Source organism: Phacochoerus africanus, chromosome 7 (genome assembly GCF_016906955.1).
Source record: "Phacochoerus africanus isolate WHEZ1 chromosome 7, ROS_Pafr_v1, whole genome shotgun sequence".
NCBI classification, from domain to species: Eukaryota; Metazoa; Chordata; class Mammalia; order Artiodactyla; family Suidae; genus Phacochoerus; species Phacochoerus africanus.
The window spans coordinates 79,688,839-79,715,355 of NC_062550.1; the positions used below are offsets into that span (position 1 = coordinate 79,688,839).

Consider the following 26,517-nt stretch of genomic DNA (forward strand, 5'->3'; position numbering starts at 1 on the left):
AATGTTTTTTAATTAGGAAATACTAGTAAAAAATGTAAGGAAGATCATGTCTCACCAAGCAACACTTCATGTTTTCTTTCATTTAAGACTCAAGACTATTCTCATACTATTATGTTGTGCATATCCACACACACATACACATAATGTTGGGAAAATATAATTTTAAAAAAACCTTCTCCCACAATAATCTTCTCTAAAAAAGTAGTAAAGGAAGAAAACATCACAGGCAACAGCCTAAGAGATTGCAAAGACAGAAAGGAATCTAACCCTCTTATCCCTCCAAGCAGATACAACCCATTACATACATGTTCTCATAATAAATAATTAATCCTCAAGTAGGAGGACATGAAAGCACCATTTGTCACAGAGTATAGCCTACTTTACCTGGCAATTGGGGTGATCATCTGGGTTGGTTAGATCACTGACTTTATCCAGAGGAGACACAAGCTTCTCCACCTTTATGGCAGGAGGAAGTTTGTGACGTGGAGCAGGATACCCACCAAAGACAGGCTTCTACCTTCCTGAAACTAGAAGAAGGGAAACCACTGTCTCCCTCAGTGTCTACATTATACATGTATGACTGGGTCATTAGAGTGTCCAGCAGACGTTGACTCAACACTTTAAATCAACTATACCCTGTTTTAAAAAATTAATTAAAAAAATAAAATAATCAAAAGAGCTCACTTTGCAATAGGAAAAAAAAAACACAAGAAAGATTAAGAAAAGGTTGATAAGGTTAATACTTGCTGCGGTTAATATAGGGAAGGGCTGGGATTCAAACTTAAAGCCCTTAAGCACAATAGTATATACCTACCAGGTTCTTAGGTAGAGGAAAGACTGAATAAAAGAGTGTAATTGTAGGGAAATTCCTATGACAGTGACCTATCAGATCAACTGAGCTTGGAAGGAAACAAGGAGACATACTGAGGATACAACCAGGATTCTCCACCTTCACCCTCTAAGCCAGGTTCTTAAATGTCTCCTGAAAATAACACTAATCCTCTTCTAATCCAAATCTGTTGTGGATATGTGCAATATCAGAAACATAGAGGTGGCTGTGCAAAAGCTTGTCAGTTTGATTAGGTTCTGTTGGAAACCATTAAAAAAAAAAAAGACAACCTATGGAATGAGAGAAAATAGTTTCAAATGATGCAACTGACAAGGGCTTAATCTCTAAAATATACAAACAATTTATACAACTCAACAAACAACCCAACTGAAAAATGGGCAAAAGACCTGAATAAATGTTTCTCCAAAGAAGATATACAGATGGCCAACAGGCACATGAAAAAATGCTCAACATCACTAATTATTAGAGAAACGCAAATCAAAACTCCATTGAGGTACCATCTCATGCCTGTCAGAATGGCCATCATTAACAAGTCAACTAATAACAAATGCTGGAGAGGGTGTGGAGAAAAGGGTTCCCTCCTAGACTCTCGTTGGGAATGTAAATTGGAACAACCACTATGGAAAACAGTATGGAGGTACCTCAGAAAACTAAATATAGAATTACCATATGGTCCATCAATCCCACTCCTGGACATATATCCAGACAAAACTTTGATTGAAAAAAAAAAATACGTGCACCCATATGTTCACTGCAGCACTATTTACAGTGGCCAAGACATGGAAACAACCTAAATGTCCATGGACAGATGAATGGATTAAGAAGATGTGGTGTATATACACAGTGGAAAACTACTCAGCCATAAAAAAGAACAAAATAATGCCATTTTGCAGCAACATGGATGGAACTGAGTCTCATACTAAGTGAACTAAGTCAGAAAGAGAAAGACAAATACCACATATCTGGAATTTATATTACTTATATCTGGAATCTAATATATGACACAAATGAATCTTTCTACAGAAAAGAAACTCATGGACTTGGAGAACAGATTTGTGGTTGCCAAAGGGGAGGGGGAAGGAGTGGGATGGACTGGTTTGGGTTAATAGATACAAACTATTGTATTTGGAGTAGATAACCAATGAGATCCTGCTGTATAGCACAGGGAACTATATCTAGTCACTTGTGATGGAACATGATGGAGGATAATGTGAGAAAAAGAATGTACATATATGTATAACTGGGTCATTCTGATGTAGAGTAGAAATTGACAGAACACTGTAAACCAACTATAATGGAAAAAATAAAATCATAAAAAAATTTTTAAAAAAGAAATGTACAGGTGGCTGTAAAGTCTTAACACAAAAGCTCATTTTTTTTTTCAGAAGAAGTGTCTAATTCATTAGCATTGTTTAGGATAAAAAGATCGTACTCTACCAGACCAAGGGACATTCTCCAAGACAAATGATCTTGACTCTTCAAAAATGTCAATAGTTTGAATTCCCTGTGGTGCAGCAGATGAAGGATCCCATGTTGTCAGTGTAGCAGCTTGGGTGGCTGCTCTGGCTGATGTTAGATCCCTGGCCTAGGAATTTCCGCATGCTTCAGGCACAGCTGAAAAAAAAAAAATATCAACAGTATGAAAAACAAAACAAAGGCCTGGGAACTCCTTTATATCACAGATTTAAAAGACAAGACAACTAGGGGGTTCTGTTGTGTCTCAGGGGAAATGAAAACAAACCCGACTAGTATCCATGAGGATGTGGGTTTGATCCCTGGCCTTGCTCAGTGGGTTAAGGATCCAGTGTTGCCGTGAGGTGTGGTGTAGGTCACAGTCATGGCTCAGATCCTGTGTTGTTGTGGCTGTGGCATAGGCCAGCAGCTGCAGCTCCTATTCAACCCCTAACCTGGGAACTTGCATATGCCACACCTGTGGCTCTTAAAAAAAAAAAAAAAAAAGACAACTAAATGAAATATATGACCCTTGACTGGATCTTGGATTTCTTTTAAAAGAGTTGTAAGAAACATCATCAGTGCAATTGAGGAAATTTGAGTACTGACTATATATACTAGATAATATTATTATATCAATGTTAAGACTGTGTTATAATGGCATTTCTGTGTGAAGGAAACACCCTAATTTTTAGGAGATAATGCTGACATACCTATGACTGCAGTGGCCTGGTGCTTGCAACTTACTTTTAGATGATTATGCAAAATGAACAAACACATGTACACTTACATGAAGTGAAACAGAAAATAAAAGTAGCAATGCTAACAACTGATACAGCTGTTAGAGATCCTATAGGTGTTCATTTTTTTCAGCTTTGAAAATTTTAAAAATAAAAAGTTTTTTAAAACTTTTTTTACAAAAGTAATCATTGGGAGTTCCCATTGTAGCTCAGCGTGTTAAGAACCCAATTAGTATCCTTGAGGATGTGGGTTTGATCCCTGGCCTTGCTCAGTGGGGTAAGGATCTGGCATTTCCACAAGCTTTGGCATAGGTAGCAGATGCAGCTTGGATCTGGCTTGGCTGTGACGTAAGGTGTTGGCTGCAGCTCAGATTCAATCCCTAGCCTGGGAATTTTCATATGCCCTAAAAGGACAAAAAAAAAAAAAAGTCATCATTTTAGAAAAGTAGGGATCCATTTCCAGATGTGACTTTTTTTTGGGGGGGGGGGCGGCGGCACACTCTCAGAATGTGGAAGTTCCTAGGCCAGAAATCAAACCCGAGCCACAGCAGCAACTCGAGCCACTGCAGTGAGGACTTGGGATCCTTAATCCCTAGTTGCCACAAGGGAACTCCAAATCTATATGAGTTTTAAAATACAAACAAACATTAACAAATATCTATTTGCTAAATTATCATCTACCTGGAAAGTTCTTGCAAACAGTAATGGAAATCCAAGACTTGATTTCATAAATCTAGAGGCGAATTGTGTCCTTTACCATTTGTATGAACTTTCAAAGCAGAAGTAAACCTCAGTTAAATTTTCAAACAAATAATTAGGAAACTAAACAGTGAATGTTCAAAGCACTCTAACAGTTTCCTGCATTAACAGAAGAGCTTTGAAATGCTTCACTGTAATATTCATGTGGCTTTTTACAAGGATTAAAGTTTAAATTTTTTTTTTAGTAATCTCTGCAACAGTGGAGTAAGAGGGGTAATTTGTATAAAAACCATTAAGCAGAAAAGTCAAGAATTACAGTCTTAAGAAATTCATTTCTGTTATTTTCTCCCTACAGCTCTCCTGCACAAGAAAGGACTGAGGTGGTGCCAGGAATTTTTTACTACAAAAATTATGATGCCTGTGTGGCTTATACATCCAGGCAACATCTGGCACACCCAGTAAAGAGGACTACAATTAGTGAAGGGCCTGCGAAAGATATGACACACTTAATAGTGAAATCATGATTTCTTCTAACCAAGATGAACTCAGTTTGGAGATATGAAAGTATAACTTCAGGTCTTTATTCCTCATAGTCTCTGAACAGTGGAAAGAGAGATAGAAAACCTGTATTTTCCCCACACTGGAATTCCCCAAATCATCATGGAGTTTCTACTTGATTGTGTAACTTCAAAATACATCTGCAAGCTAGTTTTGCTCTATTGCTGTATATGATCTTACAATAATTTCTATAGATCTTCACATGGTAAAAACATTTTTCAAAATGCTTAAACATATGATTACTTCTACAAAGTATCTGCTTAAGTCTAGAGTAACCTGATAAGTCTTCAAGATGCAGTTTATGAAGTGCTAAATGAATGCCAGGGGTTTTTTTAGGGAAGAAAAAGTTATTTAATCACACCCCCACTGAATTTCTGTTCCTTCTTGAGCATATCTCCTAGTTGTAGCCACTATGCCTCAAAACTCTTATATTTCAAAATCTAAAGATCAGGAGTCACTGGCGGCCCAACAGATTAAGGATCTGGGAGTCACTGCTATAGTTTGCGTCACTGTGGCATGGGTTCAATCCCCGGCCCTGGAACTTCTGTATGCCACAAAAGAAAAAAAAAAAAACACCCTAAAGATCAACAAGCAATAACTTAAAATCTATCATACACAGATAAACAGATCATTGAGCCAGGAAAACATTATTACATGGTCACACTTTTTCTAATTTATCAGAGCAAAGTTTCCTTGGTCCCCTAGAAATAGTATGTTATCCAACAAAACCTAGTCATAAATTTCCTTGAAAAATACTACCTTAATATAAATACTATTTTGAGAAAAATAATAACTATGTCAAAAAGATCTCCAAGCCATAGCACAAATGGTCCACTTTTTTTTGTCTTTTGTCTTTTTTTGTTGTTGTTGTTGTTGTTGTTGTTGTTGCTATTTCTTGGGCCGCTCCCGCGGCATATGGAGGTTCCCAGGCTAGGGGTTGATTCGGAGCTGTAGCCACTGGCCTACGCCAGAGCCACAGCAACGCGGGATCCAAGCCGCGTCTGCAACCTACACCACAGCTCACGGCAACGCCGGATCGTTAACCCACTGAGCAAGGGCAGGGACCGAACCCGCAACCTCATGGTTCCTAGTCGGATTCGTTAACCACTGCGCCACGACGGGAACTCCCACTTTTTTTGAATGATTATTTAACGTGATAATATTGCATTTACTGCTTCAAAATCACAGAAATTCTGTTTTATCTAGATGTCCTCTTCCCTCTTCCACCATCATTGATGCTATCCATAACATATTTGGCACCTCACAGGATGCCCTTCTGTTTGAAGTTACCTGTGACCACTGACTTGCTTTGGCCAATGAAATGTGAGCATAAGTGCATGGCTGACACTTCATATAGCCAGTGCATGATAACAGAGAGGATACAGCTCTTTCCCTTTGCCTCAGTGACTAGCAACCTCCAACTGGAACAACTTTGTCAGACCGAATCCTGAAGAGAGGACACTGGAAAGCGGAACACTCAAATCACCCACAGTGGCCATCCACAGCAAGTAAACCCATAAACCCTATAGGGTTTTTTTTTTTCTAATTTATGAAAGCTTTATTATTTGACGATTCCACAGTGTCCCTGACATATAATAAAGAAAATTCTGAGGCATTTGATGGTGGCCAACTGGTTATTGAGTTAAATATAATTTGGCTTTTGTTTCTTTTTTAAAAAAATTATTTTATTTTTATTATAGTTGATTTATAGTGTTGTGTCAATTTCTCCTATATGGCACAGTGATCCACCCATACATATAGATGCATTCTTTTTCTCATAATATCTTCCATCATGTTCTATCTCAAGAGATTGGATATAGTTCCCTGTGCTATACAGTAGGACCTCATTGTTTATCCATTCTAAATGGAATGGTTTGCATCTTCCAATCCCAAACTCCCCGCCCATCCTGCTCCCTCCCACCTCCCCCTTGGCAACAACAAGCCTGTTCTCTCTGTCCTTGAGTTTGTTTCTGTTTTGTAGAAAGGTAAATAGTGCCATATTTTAGATTCCATATATAAGTGATCATATGGTATTTGTCTTCCTCTTTCTGACTTATTTCGCTTAGTATAAGAATGTCTAGTTGCATCCAGGTTGCTGCAAATAGCATTATTTTGTTCTTTTCATGGCTGAGTAGTATTCCATTGTATATAGTAACCATTTTTAGGTTACTCTAAACCCTACAGTTTTAAGCTACTGAGGTTTGGGGCATTCTATATTAGCTACCACAGTGTAACCAACTAGTCTCCCCATGTATTATTAAGGATAGCTGTGTTAAGTTCTTGAAGTTTGCAAAGACTGTAAACATACACTCTGGTTACTTAGCTGATGGGTGTTTATTATAAGAGTATATGTAGAGGAAATAAGGAGTTAGAGAAGACAGTCCCTTACAGCTGCAAATCAATCCTTAAACATACAGTATATAAGGCAGTACTTTGTTTCTGATGGTCCTCTCAGAGACTCAGTACAAGCTCCCAAGTTCTGAAGGTCTCACAAGTGTCCAAGATCCTTCAACTTTAATTTGACCTCAAGCCACAGGCCAGTGAGGGGCCTACAATCAATGACAGATTTTTTTCTCAATTTAGAGAAGTTTTTTAGCCTGAACACTTTATCTTATCCTGCAAAGGAACTAAGTGCCTAGGCCAATATCAAGGAAAGCACTTCGGACAGAATACTCTAAATGGTACTTGGGTACGTGGGTTTTCTGTAAACTGCCTTGTTGCCACTGTAAGTTGTGTTGAAATGGGATGTCAGTAGACAGTTATGTTGCAAGAGGTGGATGGTCATGGCATAAACTCCAGACACCTAAATACTGCCCTCAATCAACCACTCCTCCCTGTCCTGTTGCCAGAGAAAACATAGCCAAGGGGGCCACTTGGCAATGGAACACTATTTCTAACAAAGGATTCAGAGCCAAACTCTGACCTAGAACTCCAAGGAGCTTGCCTGAGGACTCCTGCCTGAGTGAGGCAGGCTTGAGGGACCTCAAACTAAATAAAGCTCAAACCCTACTTTCTCTCTTTGCCCTCAAGCATGCATCTCAGCTCTTTCCACTTCAAAGCAAAAAAGGGCTTGTGGATTTTGGCTGTCAGGAGAAAACAGGACAGGAGCAGCAGCAAGCCAGGAATGGAGAGTGCCTAGAGAAGACAGGATTAGCCCATCCCTCCCACCCAGCCCATCTGAGCTGCTCAGATTTCCCTACCTATGTGTGTGAAGCAAAGAGTTGGAGGCTGCAGAGGTAACCCAAGTAAAGAAGGCTAGCCCAAGAGAGGGGCAGCTCCTCAACCTTATACCGACTTTCCAGCACCATGGAAGAAAGAGGGATGTCCCAGGAATGTGGTCCAAGCGATCTTACTCTAGCCTCGAAGAAGCAAGAAAGAGAAAAGAACCACATTCATTTATTCCTTTAACTCAGTGCAATGAAGCTTTTGCCCATTAGCACAAGGAATAATAAAATTATGTCAAAAATGTCTGACGTTTTTCCCAAAAGGAACCAAATGGCTATAGGGTAGGATGTCTATGAGCTTTCCTTGGCCTACGAGCAACATTTTTTAAAGGGTTCAACTGAAAAGTTCTAAATGGTCATCTTTGAGATGTTGCAACTTTTGTGTACATAAGTACATGGACAAAAGAGTCATGTACACATTCCCAAATATTAAAGCACTGAGATGTCAGATGTATAAATCAAGCAACTGATCTTTTCAATATTAAATTATAAACAGAAAATTGGAGTTCCCATTGTAGCTCAGCAGTAATGAACCCCTCTAGTATCCAGGAGGGTGCACGTTCCATTCCTGGCCTGCCTCAGTGGGTGAAGGATCTGGCATTGCCATGAGCTGTGGTGTAGGCTGTAGCCGGCAACTGCAGCTCCAATTTGACTCCTAGTCTGGGAACTTCCCCCCACCCAAAAAAAAAATTGTAACCAGAAAATCTATTAATGCCTGTCCTTTCCACTGAGTATATTAAAATCAACTTTTCCACCTTGATAGATTAGCCTTTTCCTCTTCTTCTTTTTTTTTTCTTTCTTTTTTTCTTTTTTTTTTTGGCTGTGCCCATGGTATGTGGATTTCTGGGCCAGGGACTGAACCTGAGCCACAGCAGTGACAACACTGAATCTTTAACCTGCTGAACAACCAGGGAACACCTAGCCTTTTCTTCTTAGTGGCCCTACATATGCTTTTTAAATATACATTACACACTCCATCTTCCCCACCTTACCACTTTGCCAAATGCACTGCTAAACCATTAAAACACCTTCAGTAGTTACATTTGTATTACTTATTGTTATGAGGTTACAGAGGTGAATAGACTTTGTATTGTTGTTGTTTTGAGCTTCTTAATGATTACTTACATCTTTCTAAAAATCACACCAGAATATACATATTTATACAGGTAACTTATTTAGAAAATCGCAACTTCAGTTATGATAATAAGAGTAAAATTACCAAAATATTCTTTAAATTCCCTCGTTCTTTCTTAACTTGTTATATTTTATAATAAATTTTTTTAAAAAGCTTTATGAGGTTTAATAATATTTAATAAACTGCATAATTTAAAAGTACACAACTTGATACATTTTGAGATGTGTACCAACACAATCGAGATAGTAAAAATATCCATCTTCCAAAAGTTTCCTTGAACCCTTTTGTAATCCCTTTCTGGTCCAATCTCCAAATACCTATGCTTTGCTTCCATCACTAAACAGATGTTTCATTATATATAAACTGGATTATACAGTACTATTTTGGGGGAACTGATATCTTACACTCAGCATAATATTTGATATTCATCTATGCTGTAACAAATCAATACTTCATTCCTTATTATTGTTGAGTAGTATTCCACTGAAGGGATAATAACACAATTAGTTTACACATTCATCTATTTTTTTACAATTTTTTCACTAGAGTTGATTTACAGTGTTCTGTCAATTTCTGCTGCACAGCAAAATAACTAGTTGTACATATACATACATTTTTTATTTTCATATTATCCTCCATCATGTTCCATCACAAGTGATCAGATACAGTTCCCTGTGCTATACAGCAGCATCTCATTGCTTATCCACTCCAAATGCAGTAGTTTGCATCTATTAACCCCAATATTAACCCCAAACTCCCAGTCATCCCATCCCATCTCCCTCTCTCTCTTGGCAACCACAAGTCTGTTCTCCATGTCCATGAATTGTTTCTTTTCTGTAGCGACCAGTGACTCAGTGGTACCTCATTGTAGTTTTGACTTGCAATGCTCTAATAATTCGTCATGTTGAGCATTTTTTCATGTGCCTATTAGCCATATATAAGTCTTCTTTGGAGAAGTATCTATTTAGATCTTCTGCCCATTTTTCAATTTGGTTGTTTGGGTTTTTTTTTTGTCTTTTTTTTTTTGCTATTTCTTGGGCCGCTCCCACTGCATATGGAGGTTCCCAGGCTAGGGGTCGAATCGGAGCTGTAGCCACTGGCCTACGCCAGAGCCACAGCAACGTTGGATCCGAGCCGCATCTGCAACCTACACCACAGCTCACGGCAACGCCGGATCCTTAACCCACTGAGCAAGGCCAGGGATGGAACCCGCAACCTCATGGTTCCTAGTCGGATTCGTTAACCACTGCGCCACGACGGGAACTCCTGTTTGGGGTTTTTTTGATCTTGAGTTGTATGAGTTGTTTGTATATTTTGGAGATTAACCCTTGTCAGTTGCATCATTTGAAACTATTTTCTCCCATTCCATAGGTTGTCTTTTTTTTTTTTTTTTTTTATGTTTTCCTTTGCTGTGCGAAAGCTTGTCAGTTTGATTAGGTCCCATTGGTTTATTTTTGTCTTTATTTCTATTGCTCTGTGGGACTGACCTAAGAAAACGTTTGTACGGTTGATGTCAGAGAATGTCTGCCTGTGTTCTCTTCTAGGAGTTTTATGGTCTCTTGCCTTATGTTTAAGTTTTTAAGCCATTTTGAGTTTATTTTTGTGCATGGTGTGAGAGTGCATTCTGGTTTCACTGATTTACATGCAGCTGTACAGTTTTCACCACACCACTTGCTGAAGAGACTGTCTTCTTCCAATTTTATATTCTTGCTTCCTTTGTCAAAGATTGACAGTAGGTGTTTGAGTTTGTTTCTGGGTTCTCCATTCTGTTCCATTGGTCTGTGTGTCTGTCTTTGTACCAGTACCACACTGTCTTGTTTACTGTAGCTTTGTAATATTGTCTGAAGTCTGGGAGAGTTATGCCTCCTGCTTGGTTTTTGTTCCTCAGGATTGCTTTGGCAATTCTGGTTTTTTTTTTTTTTTATGGTTCCATATACATTTTTGGATCGTTTGTTCTAGTTCTGTGAAAAATGTCCTAGGTAATTTGATAGGAATTGCAGATCTATTCATCTCTTCATCTACTGATGAACATTTAAGTTGTTTCCTATTTTGGGCTATTATAAATAAAGCTGCTATAAACATGTATTTCCAAGGTTTTGTTTAAACATCGGCCTTAATTTCTCTGTGTAATACCTAGGAGAAGAATGGCTGGGTCATAAGGAGAGTGTATGTGCAGTGGTATCTCATCGTGGTTTTAATTTGCTGTCCTTAATGATTAATGATGTTGAGCATCTTTTCATGTGTTTATTTCCCACCCATATATTTTCTTTGGTGAAGAAACTGGTCAAATCTTTTCACATTAAATAAGTGGATTATTTATGTTTTGAGGCTTGGGGGTTCTTCACACACTCCAGATACAAATCTTTTTACAAGATAATGTGCTTTGTAATTATCTTCTCCCAGTCTGTGGCTTGTCTTTCATTCTCTTTAAAATGTCTGCTGAAGAACAAAAAATTTACTTTGATGGAGTCTAATACATGGATTTTTTAATGGATTGTGCTTTTTTAAATCTCAATTTGGTTTTTATTAATCAGTTATGTGGTAAGATAAAGCTGAAATATTTGTGAAATTTCCATTGCAAAGAGAAGTTATAATCAATATTATTTTTTAAATTTATTTTCATTAGGGTACGGTTGATTTACAGCGTTGAGTCAATTTCTGCGGTACAGCATACTGACCCAGTCATATACACACACACACACATATATATGTGTGCATATATATACACACATTCTTTTTCTCCTATTATCTTTCATCATGGTCTATAATGGATTGTGCTTTTGATGCACCTAAAAAGCTTTTCCTAACCCAAGGTACCAAATTTTTTTCCTATGCTTTCTTCTAGATGTTTCATGGTTTTAGGGGGTTTTCTTTTTCAGCATTATTGGTAGTAATTGGCAAATAATTCTGTGTAAGTTTAAGGTGTACAACATGGAAATATGATATCTGCATATATTGCAAAGTGGTTATCATAGTAAAGTTAACTAACACGTCCATCACCTCACATAGTTACCATTTTTTGTATGTGGTAAAACCTTTTTAGATTTACTCTCTTAGAAATTTTCTAGTATACAATCCAGTATTGTGAAGTATAATCCCCATTTTGGACACAAGATCCCCAGAACTTAGTCATCTTATAATTGGATGTTTGTACCCTTTGACCACCTTCACCCATTCCCCCCTCTGGCAACCATCAATCTACTGTTTCTGAGTTCAAATTTATTTTAGATTATACATATGTGTGATCATATCATATTTATCTTCCTCTGACTTATTTCACTTAGCATAATGCCTTCAAGTTTCATTCATGTTTTTATGAATGGCAAGATCTCCTTCTTTCTTGTGCCTGAATAATATTCTGTTGTGTACATATATACCACATCTTCTTTATCCACTCATCTGCCAATGGACTATTAAGTTGTTTCCATGTCTCAGCTATTGCAAATAATGCTATAATGAACATGGGGGAGGAGATATCTTTTTAAGATAAAGATTCATTTCCTTCAGATACATACCCAGAAGTGGGATTGTTGGATCATATGATAGTTTTGTTTTTAACTGGGGGGGGACCTCCATATTATTTTCCATTGTGGCTGCACCAATTTACATTCTCATCAACAATGCACAAGGGTTCCCTTTTCTTCACATCCTTGCTGGCAGTTATCTCTTGTCTTTTTGATAATAGCCATTCTAACAGGTGTGAAGTCATATCTCATTGCAGTTTTGATATTTATTTCCTTGATAACTAGTGCAGTTGAGCCATTTTTCATGTACTTCTCAGCAATTTGCATATATTCTTTGGGAAACAAATGTTTATTCAGATCCTTTACCCATTTCATAATTAGGTTATTTGGAGAATTTTTTTGCTATTGAATTGTATCAATTCTCTATACATTTTAAATACTAATCCCTTATTAGATATATGGTTTGCAAATATTTTCTCCCATTCTGAAGGTTACCTTTTGATTTCTCTCTTGATCATTTCCTTTGTAGTGCAGAAACTTTTTAGTTTGATGTAGTCCCACTTATTTACTTTTTATTTTGTTGCTTATGCTTTTTGTGTCATATCAAGAAAGTTTTTGCCAAGAATAGTATAAAGGAGCTTACCACCTATGTTTTTGTCTATAAATTTTGTGGTTTCACAACTTATGTTTAAGCCTTTAATCCTGTTTGAGTTAATTTTTGTGAGTGGTCTAAGATAGAGGTCCAGTCTTACTCTTTTGCATGTACATATCCAGTTTTCCCAATACCATTTATTAAAAAGACTATATTTTCCCCACTGGATATTCTTGGCTCCCTTGTGAAATATTAGTTGATGATATATATATATTTCTGGGTCTCAATTTTGTTCTATTGGTCTATGTATCTGTTTTTAATGCCATACAATGCCATACTGTTTTATTACTATAGCTTTACAGTATACTTTGAAATCAGGAAGTATAATGGCACCAGATTTGATCTCTTTTCTCAGGACTTCTTTGTCTATTCAGAGTCTTTTGTGATCAGTACAAATTTTAGGTTTTTTTTTTTCCTATTTCTATAAAAAATGTCATTGGCATTTTGAAAGGGTTTACACTGAATCTATAGATGACTTTGGGTAGTATGGACATTTTTAATAATAATTCTTCTAATTTTTGAACACAGACTTTCATATATGTCCCCAGTTTTCAGCATACATACTGGGGGTTTGTTCCCCTGCCCTGGTAGGGCCATAGAATGAGCTCCACAGCAAATATAACCTACCGCCTGGGGATACAAATCAGGCTGATTTGCCAGAGATGCTCCCTGGCCAAATCTGACCCCTGACTCAGGGCAGGGCTGCCAGCTGGGATCTCCTTTTGGGCATTGCTGCAAGCAGGAATCTAGTCCACCAAGACCTGAGCCCTGTGGGTGTACGCACTCCCCCTTTTCCATTTCTATCCCATCCCCAGTGGTTGAACCCCAGAGATTCCCCCAGTGAAACTGTTACCCAAAAGTGGGCTCTGCTTTTCACTGTTCTAAAGGCAATAAAGAGGCAAGGTTGGCAGAAGGAAGGTTAGCTTTATTTCAGAGGCCAGCAATCAGTGATGGGGAGAAGAAGGGCAGACTTCTGCCCAAAGGCCAACTCCTCCCCCTGACAATCAGTGGGCAAGATCTTTTACAGGGGGCTACATGCAGAAAGAGCACAGTCAGCTCTGACAGTCTTCTTGAAATTGGCCATGCGGTGCTCTGACTAGCATCGTCATCTTGATTGTTTTAAGTACAGTTAATCCTCAGTTCCAGGGTCAGTTTGTTCCTACTTCTTTGAGGCCAGTTCTTGGAATCGTGCAGCTTATGTCATGGCTATGGTCTGGTCATCATGGAATTAACTTCTTCCACTTGGTGGGGTTTTCAGTATCTATAAGACAGATCATAGGATATGGTTCAGAATATTATCTATAGCTCTTGAGGAGGAACTAAATGTCCTTGACTTTGTCATTTTGTCTGTCTGTCTGTCTGTCTGTCTGTCTTTTTAGGGCTGTACCCATGGCATATGAGTTTTCCAGGCTAAGGGCTGAGTCGGAGCTGTAGCTGCCAGCCTATACCACAGCCACAGAAACTCCAGATCTGAGCTATGTCTGTGACCTACACCACAGCTCATGGTAATGCCAGATCCTTAACCCACTGAGCGAGGCCAGGGATCAAACCTGTGTTCTTATGGATGCTAGTCAGATTCATTTCTGCTGAGCCACTACGGGAACTCCTCCTTGACTTTGTTTAATGACTAAACTATTATTATTTAGTCTTGTTTGACTATTTTTCTTTGCTTCTGCATTTTATCACTTTTCTGATTAAACTTATTCCTTGACTAAAGTTTTTCTACAGACAAAAGGCAAGCAGAGGACACCATGGGTGAAGAACCATAGGGTCCTGCTCTGTTTCAAAACCCATAAGGTAAGGCCCACGTGCAACTCCCAGGAAGTGTTCCATGATACTGGGGAAACTGGATGTCCACCTTGGGTTCTCTTTTTCCTCCTGGAGACACCATAGACTCAAGGATTCCCTCTAGGTTTGGCACTGTGCCAACTGGGATAAGAGCAATATGGTCATAGTGTAGCAGTTCTTACCCTTGTAACATCCTTCTTGGTCTCTGTTGCCCAGAAAGGGTGCTTCAGACTCATTCTCAGGTTCTGGCATTTTCATAATTGTATTTTGTCTATGGATACTTGCTAGTTGGTCTTCTTAGGAATGAGACTGGAACACCTATATCACCATCTTGATGACATCATCTGCTCATAGTTTTAGGTTTAATATTCAAGTCTGTGATCCGTTTAATATACTGTGCATGGGATGAACCAAAGTTAATATTTCTTTGCATGTGGATATCTGCTTGTTCAAGCATAATTTATTGGAAAGACTCTTTTCTCCACTTAAATGCCTTTCATTCTTGTAAAAAAAATAAGTGATGCATATATATGTGAGTCTATTTCTGGACCTTGCAATATTTTCCATTGATCTGCTTTTCTATCTTAATATCAATTCTATATTTTCTTGATTACTTCAGTTTTGTAAGTCTTGAAATTAGCTACTGTTTATATTCCAACTTTAGTCTTCTATTTCAGAACTACTTTTGCTATACTAGGTCTTTTGCCTTTCCACATAAATTTTAGAAATAGTTTGTCAATTTCTGCATAAAAGTCTTCTGGGATTTTGATTGAGGTTGCGTTGAATCTAAAAAACAATTTGAGTCAAATTTACATCTTCTATCTATGAACATGTGCATTTTCCCATTTATTGATGTCTTTTTAAATCTCTCAGCAATGCTTTGCAGTTTTCAGTGTACAGATCTTTCACATATTTTATTAGATGTATCCCTGTGATGTTGTAATTTATACTAAGAATTGTATATCTGGTCTCTGTTCTGGTTCCTAGCATGGAGTTCCTAAAACCCCTGGAATTTGCTAAGTGATAAGAGTGGTAAATGAGTCTTGATATTCATAACAAACCCCTTTCAACCACACCTGAATTTATGTTAATGAGGTGACTTTTGGAAAGCACTTAAGAATGGGACCTGGTTACTAAGAGAATCAACAGTGTGATTGGAGAATTAGAGCTTTCCTTCCTCTGCCCTGACCTCCAGGGACAGAGAGGGGATGGAAGCTGAATCGGTTGACAATGGCCAATAATTTAATCGACTATGCCTATGTAATGAATACTCCATACAAGCCCAAAGGGATGGGGTTTGGAGAGCTTCTGGGTTGGTGAACACGTGAAGATCTTGGGAGATGGGTGCACTCAGAGAGGCCATGGAACCTTCCTACCAATTCCCCATACTTTGCCCTATTCGTCTCTTCCATCTGTTGTTCCTGAGTTGTATCCTTGTATAATAAAACCGGTGATCAAGTAAGTAAAAGGTTTCTCTGAGTTTTGTGAGCTACTCTAACAAATCAATCAAACACAAAGAAGGAATAGAAGAAACTGCCTGTCTGTAGCCAGTCAATCAGAAGCACAGGTTGACAACCCGGACTTGCAACTGGCATCCAAAGTTGGGTGAGGTGGGCAGTCTTATAGGACTGAGCCCTTAAAATGTGAGGTCTGATGCTTTCTCCAGGTAGATGGTGGCAGAATTAAGTTGAAATATAGGACACGAATGGTATATGAGAATTTCCTGGTCGTGTGGGATAATAGATCCATCTTAATCTCTAAGTTTTTAATTTTTACACACTGTTGTAAAATTTTTAAAACTTCAAATTCTGATTATTTGATATTATTATATAGAAATACAATTTTTTGTATATTGATCTTGAATCCTGAAATCTTGTTAAACTAATTCATTAGTTCTAATAGATTTTTATATATTCAATGGAATTTTCTACATAAATGATCATGTCTTTTGTGAATAAAGACAGTTTTACTTCCTCCTTTCTAATATGGATGCCTTTTTTTTCTTTCTCTTCCTATAGTGAATAATAAACTAGAACTTCTAGTATAATGCTGAACAGAAGTGCTGAGATTTGGCTACTCAGATCCTAAATATCTACTTAAGAAAAATTTAAATATATATTCATGTGAACATTTGTACACAGATGTTTTAGCAGCTTTATTTGTCATTGCTAAAAAGTGAAACAATACAAGTTTCTAACAAGGGATGAATGAATAATAATAGTAAATTGTAGTAAATCCGTATGATGGAATATCACACAGCAATATAAAAGAATGAACTGTTGATCTGCTGTAGGGATGAATCTCAAAATAATTATGGTGAGTGAAAGAAGCCAGACTGAAGAGTATATACTATATAGTTTCAGTTATATAAAATTCTGGAAAGTAAAAATTAATGAAAATGCAGATTAAAGGAAAGTAGAACAGTGGTTATTTAGGCACAGGGAGAAGAGACAATGGTAAGAAACTGGAAGAAGGGATTACAATGGGCATGACAAAACTCCGGGGGTGAGGCATATTTTAACTATCTTGGCTGTGGTTATGTTTTCATGGGTGCGCAAATATGTTAAAACTTACCATTTTATACAGTTTAAATATGTATAGTTTATTAGGTACAAATCATACCTTAATAAATCTGTTAAAAATAACATTTAAAAAAAAAACCACTACAGGGAATTATTGGAGTTACCATTACCTGGCAGGAAGTAGATACAATTTTTTTTTAAAGGCCACACCCACTGCATATGGAGGTTCCCAGGCTAGGGGTCGAAGCGGAGCTGTAGCTACTGGCCTACACCACAGCCACAGCAAAGCTGGATCCTTAACCCACTGAGCAAGTCTGGGGATCGAACCTACAACCTCATGGTTACTAGTCGGATTTGTTTCTGCTGCACCACAGTGGGAACTTGGAGATATAAAACATTAAGTATACTGTATAATCACATGGTCAGAAACTCCCTAAATGTAGCCCAAACTCTGAGAAATCCCAAGAGCAATTATAAGGCCTAATTACAGAGGTGCTTAGGTGGCAAAGAGGATATACTATCAATTGAAATGTCCTGCCTGACTTGGGAATTTTGAGAGGCAATATCTTCCCTCGAAACAGAAGTAGTTGACTAAGACAGTTTTTTGCACTTTTGTCTGTGTATTATTGTTTGAATTCAGTAAGTTTTGGGCTCACCAACTTAGTATTTTATAGTCAAAGCACAATGGATGAGAGAAGAGAAATCAATGCCATATCATTCTACTAGTCAGGACTCATTCTTTCTTTAATTTTTATTTTTTGATGGCATATGGAAGTTCCTGGGCCAGGGATCAAATCCAAGACACAGCTGCAACCTACACCATAGCTGCAGCAACACAGAATCCTTTAACCCACTGCACTGGGCCTGCACCTCTGCAGCAACCCAACACTCAGCGGTCAGATTCTAAATGCACTGTGCCATAGTCTTGGGAACTCCAAGGCTCTTTCAATTGCTAGGGATAAAACCCCATCTCAAACCAAAGTTGAACAAAATAGAGATTCCCTTAGCTTACATAAATGAAAAGCCTATGGGTTTCTAGGTTCCAGCGTAATGGAATCCAGGTGCTTACATATGGCTCTCACTCTTCACATCTTGGACAGATCTTCTAGGCACAATGAAGCGCTGCAGCCCCAAAGACCTATATCATGCTTGGTAACCCCACAAAAGCAAGCAATTTTCCCAATAGTTCTATCAGACAATTACCAGGGACAGCTTTTCCCGAACTAAGCACTATAGGGACAGGGTGTTTGAATTAGGTGTGGCACATGTGTCTTCTTCTGCATCCAGAAGATGGCGTCACCCGTGCTCAAATCATGTGGCAGTGTTCTCAGGAATGGAAGGAATGTGTAAACAGATAGGATCAACAGATCTTTTCTACAATGTTCAAGCAGATGATAATGCTCTCAAAGACATATCTACAAGGTACCATAAAACACAAACTTAAATATAACCAAGCGCCACATGTAGAAGGCAAAGTGTATTTGTGCCATAGATCATCAGACAGCTCACTTGGAGAGTTATCAACAAAAAACATTTGGAGCAATGAGGTTATAGAAGTCTTGCATCCCTCCTTGCTATTCATACTATATATACTATTAAATCAAACTTCCTAAAGCACTACTGAAGAGCCTTTGGTAGCTCCTCAATACTTACATGATAAGGCACAGGCATCTTAGTCTAAACTATTCAAAGTCAGTCAAAAACACATATAGATTATGACCTTGGATGAAATATCTAGTCTAAGTCTCAGTTTACTCACTTTATGTAATGCCTACTTCAACGGATGTTGGAGAATTAAACTGGCCTATCACAGTATCTGGCTCATAGTAGACACTCAACAAGCATAGGAGATATTCCTCTGCAGAAACAGCCTTCTTCCTATTACTCTCTTATTAGTTCTTCCCAATGCTTTCCTCACTCGGTATGAGCTTGATAAAGACAGAAACTCTGGATGTTTTATTTGCTGATGGTCCCCCCAGGGTTTAGAACTATACTTGTAATGCAGTAAGTGTCCAGTAAGCAATTTGTTCAATGAATGAATGTGTGAACAGCCTACCTTAACTCCGATCTCGAATAGTTAATCATTGGGGAGACGATCCCTGTTCAATTCATCTTTATATTATCCCATATTCCTAGTTCAGAGCCTGGAACAAATAAACATTTGTTAAATGAATGACCAAATGGTTGAAAACCAAACAATTGCCTCAGTCCTCCATTCTCCGTTCACAAACACTAATAGAGTCAATGAACATTTTTTAACTGCAATCACCATTATCATTCTTAGCATTTTCAGCTCCATATTCGGAGGGGAAAATGCTATAAATAATATGCCTTCATATTCAATCAAAGAGACATGAAACTAAAGTTAAACGTATAAAGAGTGACATGTATATTACTCAACAGCATTAAAAATGTAAAGATTGCTCAAAGATTTGGAGTGCTTTTTTTCTCTTAAGCCTGACTGTTTTTCAATCCCAGACAATGAATAGTAAATAGCATGCATTTAATAAAACATTTCTGAAGTTGGAGGATATGACTGAATGATCAATAAAATGTGCCTTTTAACATATATGCCAGACTGATATAATCAGTTTTTTAATGAATCCCTAGACTGCAGCAGAAAGTTTTATAAATTCCAAATTGTGAGATTTTTATGAAAGTTATTAGCACACTTGTTCACAAAGAACTTTATGCCATTCCCTGGGATTTTTAACTCTTTTAATGAGGCAACAGTTACAAAGAGACTTAAAGCCTAAATTTTATTGGCGATATAGTAGAACAAAGATCCATTTAGCCATTACTTAAGTCATTCCCCAAGCACTTGCATATTGCATAAGCATGATAAAATAAAGAAGAGATGATTTGTTTTTTCCAAATCCAAATGGGACTGTGTGTTTGAACATGATTTGAGTCCATGTTAGTAAATTTCCTAATGGAAAAATATGACCTCCTACCTTTAAAAATTAAATGACCTTTTGGAGACTTACGAAAAAGAGAAGCTCATGCAAGTTTGCGAATATTAAATGACCCATACAAAACATCTTGACGTATTAGTCTATGAATCAAAAACATCTGTATCATGCTTGGCTTAAAATATACATTTATTTAAAAATAAAGTGGAAAGTTTTTGTAAAAATGCATGCTTTATTTCAAAGAATGTAAACCATTAAACACATTATTGATTCTGTTCTAAAATTTAATTTAATTCAGTTGCTTGAAATAAAGCTTAAGAGAAGTCTACCTTGCTTCCTGATACGGGACTACATAGAAACTTCCAGCAGAAGGTTCTCTCTCTCTCTTTTTTTTTTTTTTTTTTGCCATGCCCTTTGCATGCAGAAGTTCCCAGGTCAGAGACTGAATCCGCACCACACAAGTGACCCGAGCTACAGCAGTGACAATACCAGATCCCCAACCTGCAGAACCATCCGGGAGCACCCAGCAGAGGGTTTGGACCTGAAATCGGTTGACCCAGATTGATCTATTAATAGGCTTCAAGAAGTCTCTGAAACCCCTGAAACTGTGTTCAAAATTTTCTGTATATATGCAGATGTGTTTTTATTCGAACTGTGTTCAAAGTTTTGTGTGTCTATGCAGCATCGTCTTTATCTGGAGTAGTTTCTCAATCTTGGCATTATTGTTGTTTGAGGCAGATAACTCTTTGCTGTGGGAGCTGTCCTATGGACTATAGGATGTTCAGCAGTATCCTGGGCCTCTACCCACAAGATGCCACCAGTACAACCCCAATCATGACTATCAAACATGTCTCCAGATATTACAATGTCCCAGAAAACCACTGTTTTGTTCATTCCCCTTTTTTGTTCTGGATAATTCTATTTGGATTGCCTTTAGCATGACTCTATTTCTCCTGAAAATACTGCCCCTGTCTCTGCTCCCATTTGCTAGTAATTACTGCCTCCCAATACCTATCCTCTGATACTCTTGACTCTTGTGCAGCTTTCTGACTCATCAGTCCACAGACACTGTTCTTGCCAAGGTCTCCATTGCTAAATCCGGTGGTCTTTTCTGAGTTCCCATCTTACTGTGCTCTTGTCGGCACTGATCCCGTTGAGACCACTCTCTCCTTATTGATTCACTTTTTTCCATTTACTTCTAGACACCTATCCATTGGCTTTCCTCTCACCTCAAATTTGGTCCTTCTCAGTCTCTTTTACTGATTCCTCTTCTCCTCTCAGACATCTTAACATTGGAGAGTCTCATGGCTCAACCTTTGGTCCTTTCCTCTTCCCTTGGCAACCTCATCCCATCAGGGTTTAAGTACTGTCTATATACTAATGACTCCCCAGTGTACTTCTCCAAGCCAGGCCTAGCTCCTAAAATTTAAGTTTGTGTATGCAATTACACTCTAAACATCTCCACATCACAAACTCAAGATGTTTAAATTGGTGCAAGCACTATGAAAAACAGTATGGAGGTTCCTTAAAAAACTAAAAATAGAACTAGATCCAGCAATCCCATGACTGGGCATCTATCTGAAGAAAACCATAATTCAGAAAGATACATGCAGCCCACTGTTCATTTAAGTACTATTTATAATAGCCAAGATATAGAAGCAATCTAAATGTCCATCAACAGATGAATGTATTAAATGTGGTACATATATACAATGGAATATTACTCAGCCATCAAAAAGAATGAAACAACACCATTTGCAACAGCATGGATGGACCTAGAAATTATCATACTGAGTGAAGTTAGTTAAACAGTGAAAGACAAACACCACAAGATATATCACTTATATGTGGAATCTTTTAAAAAAAAAGGTTACAAATAAACATATTTGAAGAACAGAAACAGACTCAGACTTTGAAAAACTTATGGTTACCAAAAGGGACAGGTGGAAGGGGGAAGGATGGATTGGGGGCTTGGGATTGGCATATGCACACTGAGGTATATGGAACGATGGGCCAACAGGGACCTGTTATATAGTGCAGAGTACTCTACCCAATGTTGTGTGATAATCTATGTGGGAAAAGAATCCGAAAGAGAATGGATGTGTGAACATGTATAACTGAGTTGCTTTTTGTACAGCAGCAATTATCACAACCTTGTAAATCAACTACACTTTAATAACACTTTAAAATATGAAAGACAAATAAATACAAATTAAAATAAAAAAAATAAAACTTAACTTGTGACCTTCCTCCAAGAATCTAACTCACCCTGGAATCCTATTGTGGCACAGAGAGAACGAATCCAACTAGTATCCATGAGGATGCAGTATCCCTGGCCCCACTCCATGAGTTAAGGATCTGGCATTGCCATGAGCTATGGTGTAGGTCAAAGACACAGCTCATATCTGGTATTGATGTGGCTGTGGTGTAGGCTGACAGCTGCAGCTCCAGTTTGACCCCAGCCCAGAACTTCCATATGCCACAGGTGGGGCCTTTAAAAGCAAAAAAAAAAATCTGTCTCTGCACCAAGGCAAAAACCATGGAATCATCCCTATCCTCTCTGTCATACCACCTTTATTCTGCCAGGAAACCCATCTGGCTCAATCTTTAAAATATATCCAGATTTCAAGCACTTGTCTCCATGACCATGCTACAACCATAGACCAAGCCACTGTTTTCTCCTCTGAGGATTATTACAGTATCCTCCTGACTCTCCTGCATCTATCCTTCCCCTTTTTGTCTATTCTCAACACAATGGCCACAGTGACCCTTTGACAATGTAAATCATATTATACCACTTCCCTGTTACCCTGTCACTCAGAGTAAAAGCCAAAGACCCTATAATGAAGTACTTCTTGTTATCTGACCTCACCTGTCACTATTCTCTTTGTTGTTTACACTGCTCCAGTCACACTGCCTTCTTGCTGTCCTTTGAACATGCTGCACAAGCTCCTACCTCCCAGCATCTGTCTATGTACTCTGTCTTCCTGTTTCAGATACTTTGCATTCCTTTTCTAGCTGCCTCAAACGCTCTTACCTCAGATACTTACATGACTAATTTCCTTACCTTCTTCAGCTCTTTGCTCAAATGTCATCTTCTCAGGGAAGCCTTCTATGACCCCTTTATTTACAATTGCAAAAATCACCTGCAATCCTCCTATATTACTTTTTCCCATAGTCTTTATCAGATTCTTACATATCTCTAATTTACTAACATATTATACCCATGATTTATCATCTGTCTTCCTCCACTGGAATGTAAGCTTAGAGGGCAAAGATTTGTCTTTTTTGTTCACGGATTATCTCAGGCACTTCAAAGCATTGCCAGTACATTGCAGACCCTTAGTAGATACTTGTTAAATGAAAGAATGAATGACTGAACAAATGAATAACGAATGAATGCACAGAACTATGCATCCAACATTTTGTCAAAACACAAATGGAATAGTGACAAAATTTGAGCATGTACTATGCCATGAGTAAGTCTAAAGAAATATTAACAATCACTATCATACAGACAAGGGTGGAAACACACTTGTAACTATAAAAACAGGAAGTCCAGGGTCTATCTGAAAGCGAAAACAGGAATGTCTTATGCAGAACTCTTTGTTTAGGATAATACTATGTAGGAAATAATATGTAGGGAATTTTAAAGATGTGTAGAGCTGAGGCTGGGAAGTGGGGTACAATGAGGTTCATTCTGCCGAGAGAAGGAACAGACAATAGCAAGAGTGTGAAGAGCAAGATGTACTGAGCAAAGTCTGGAGTGGGGAGATGGTTGGATTGAGAATTGAGGAGGGATCATTTCACAAAGATATCAGTGTGTTCTACTAAAGAATTTAAGCTTCATCCTGAAAGCAACAGGAAATCTTCCAGTTCCTTCACCTCTTTATCACCAGTGACATGTCTCTCCATCCAATCAGCCACCCATCTCCATGGTCCCATCCTAGACCTCATCAGCACTAGAAACTACATCACTTCTAAGCTCTTTATATTAACAATGTTTCAATATCACACTTTCTAGCCACCAGATCTCTTGTTTATGTATTCCCACAGCTAAAAACCTTCACCAAGACCTCTACTACCCTGATTCCACCACTTTTTCACTAACAATCAACCCCTATCTGCCTCAGCCCTAGGCTGGATACACATTTAGCCTTGATCATTGTCCATCATCATAATCACACTCTTCTCAAAGACCCTGAGCTCTGTTATTTTTTTATCCTGACATACTACTACTCTCTTGTCAAAACCCTGATTGTTAATCTGCCTTCCTCATATATGCACTGGCATTTGAAAAATCATATATGTAAGCTTACTTATTTCTCTTTAAATTCATATCACAGATTGAAAAATCATATATGTAAACTTACTTATTTCTCTTTATATTCATAGCACAGATTGAAACCAATAGAGCCTGTAGGTTCCTCCTAGGTACAAATCCCTTCTATGTCCCTTGTTTCCTATTTGCAGGCAAAAGTTTTCATTCCGCCTTCTAGACCTTTCTGAATGCCAAAGGGCGGATTCAAAGTTAATAATCAGGGAAGTGAGGAGACACAAAAATAAAGGAGAGTCAATCAAGAAACAATAGAGCAGCTATTGAAGAAGGATCCTGGTTCCTGCTCAAGGGATATACATAAAATCTTGAGCTCTTCTGCAGGAACTAAGGCCCCCACCCAGGTGGAGGATGGTAAGTAACTTCAGGCTGAGCACAAAATTCCTTGGAGCAATGCCCGTTACCTCACCACCAACCCATTAGAAGAAGGTGACACATCCTCAAGACCTTACACAAGCTTTGCCTATAAAAACCATTCCCCAAAAATTATAGAGGAGTTTGGGTTTTTTGAGCATGAGGGGCCCATTCTCCTTGCAATAAACCTTTCTCTGCTCCAAACTCCAATATAAAGGTTTTGTTTGGCCTCACTGTTCATTGGGCACATCAACTTGGCTTTGGCAACATCTTTGACAGGCTCCAGTCTGGCTTTCACTTACATTTAAGACTATTTTTGTCAATGTCATTGTCATTCTGTCTATTGTCAAAGAACTTTTGTCTGTCCTTATCTTACCTCTCAGTAGCATTCTAGGGGAGGCTAGCCTTCTCTTTCTTGAAATAATCTCTTGACTTCCTGACACAACACATTCTTGCTTTTCCTCTTACCTCACCACCTACTCTTTTTCACAAAAGGCTATATCTTTCTTTCTCAACTCTCTCGTTGGTGTTCCTCAGTCACTCCAGGGCCGCGTTCTTTTTTCTCGCTGGACATTTCCTTATGTGAGCTCATCCGATAGTTTTAAATATCACCTATATTTTGATGATTCTCAAATTGATTATCTCCAGTATGGCTGTCTCCTCTCAACCCCAGATACTCATAACCAACTTTGGTACCAATGTCCATTGAATGACTCACCAGCTTCATGAGCCCTAAATTGAATTTCCAGTTCAAACCTGTTCCCCATACCTTCACAGACTTAGTAAATGTCTTCATTTCTCGTTTCACTGCTCAACCCATAAGACTCAGAATCTTTGTGACCCCTCCATTTCCATCATTCATCACATTAATCCATCAGAAAGCCCCACCATCTCTAGCTTCACAACCCATCTCAAATATATCCATTTCTTTCCATTTAAAATCCCATCAGTTTCCATAGCACAGAAACCCAAACTCTGATAAGGGGTGTTTGCAGCAAAGTAAGGGTTTACTTGCAGGGAGCCAAGCATGGAGAATGGACCACTCATATTCAAAAGACCCAAATTCCCCAATGGCTTTCAAGCAGGGGTTTTTAAAGACAGTGTTAGGAGGGGGGTTTGTAGGATGTGTGATCATACCATGGACCTTCCTCTGAATGGTTGGTGGTGACGTAACAGGATGATGTTTTGGGAATCTGAACTTTCTGGTTTCAACCAGTCTGGAGTCTACATGACCTGGGGTGGGAGGTGTATTTTCTGCAGAACAACTCAAAGATATGTGCCAAATTGTTATGTATATCTCATCAGGGGTAACTAGGAAGCTGGGGACTATAGACCTAATCATTAACTGCTTGAGGCTGCTCTTTGGAATTCAAAGAAGGCCTAGGAGACCAATACTTGTGTTTACTACAAACAAGAAACAAGGGAAATGGAGGGACTTTGGTACCTAGGGTCCTGTTTGGTTTCAATATCCCTTTTTCTTTGATACTTCTCAATCCTTAAAGGAATAGGAGCAGGACAAGAACGTAAATTAAGTTTTGGATAGAGAGAGTAATCAGCAAGGGAACTCAGTTTTAGGGGGTCTCAGTTTCACTTCCTTCTCTTCCTTCCTCCCTTTCTTCCTCTCTCCCTCCCTTCCTTCCTTTCTTTCTTTCTCTTTCTCATCTATCTCTTCCCACTCCATTCTTCATACACCAGAAATTTTATTTTATTTTACTTTATTTTATTTTTTGGCAACACCTGTGGCATGGAGAGATTCCCACACTAAGGTTGAACCTGTGCCGCTGCAGTGACAATGCCAGATCCTTAACCAGCAGAGCCACCAGGGAACTCC

General features: G+C 38.4%; 1 long non-coding RNA gene across 1 annotated transcript; it reads right to left on the bottom strand.

Annotated features, from left to right (window-relative positions):
* Positions 1-13,929: 13,929 nt before the first annotated feature.
* On the bottom strand, positions 13,930-24,994 carry LOC125131422 (uncharacterized). Its single transcript, XR_007135917.1, has 4 exons — positions 24,370-24,994; positions 19,141-19,228; positions 14,745-14,956; positions 13,930-14,035 (listed from the first exon to the last, which is right to left on the bottom strand). It is a non-coding gene; the product is annotated as an uncharacterized LOC125131422 (long non-coding RNA).
* Positions 24,995-26,517: the final 1,523 nt, after the last annotated feature.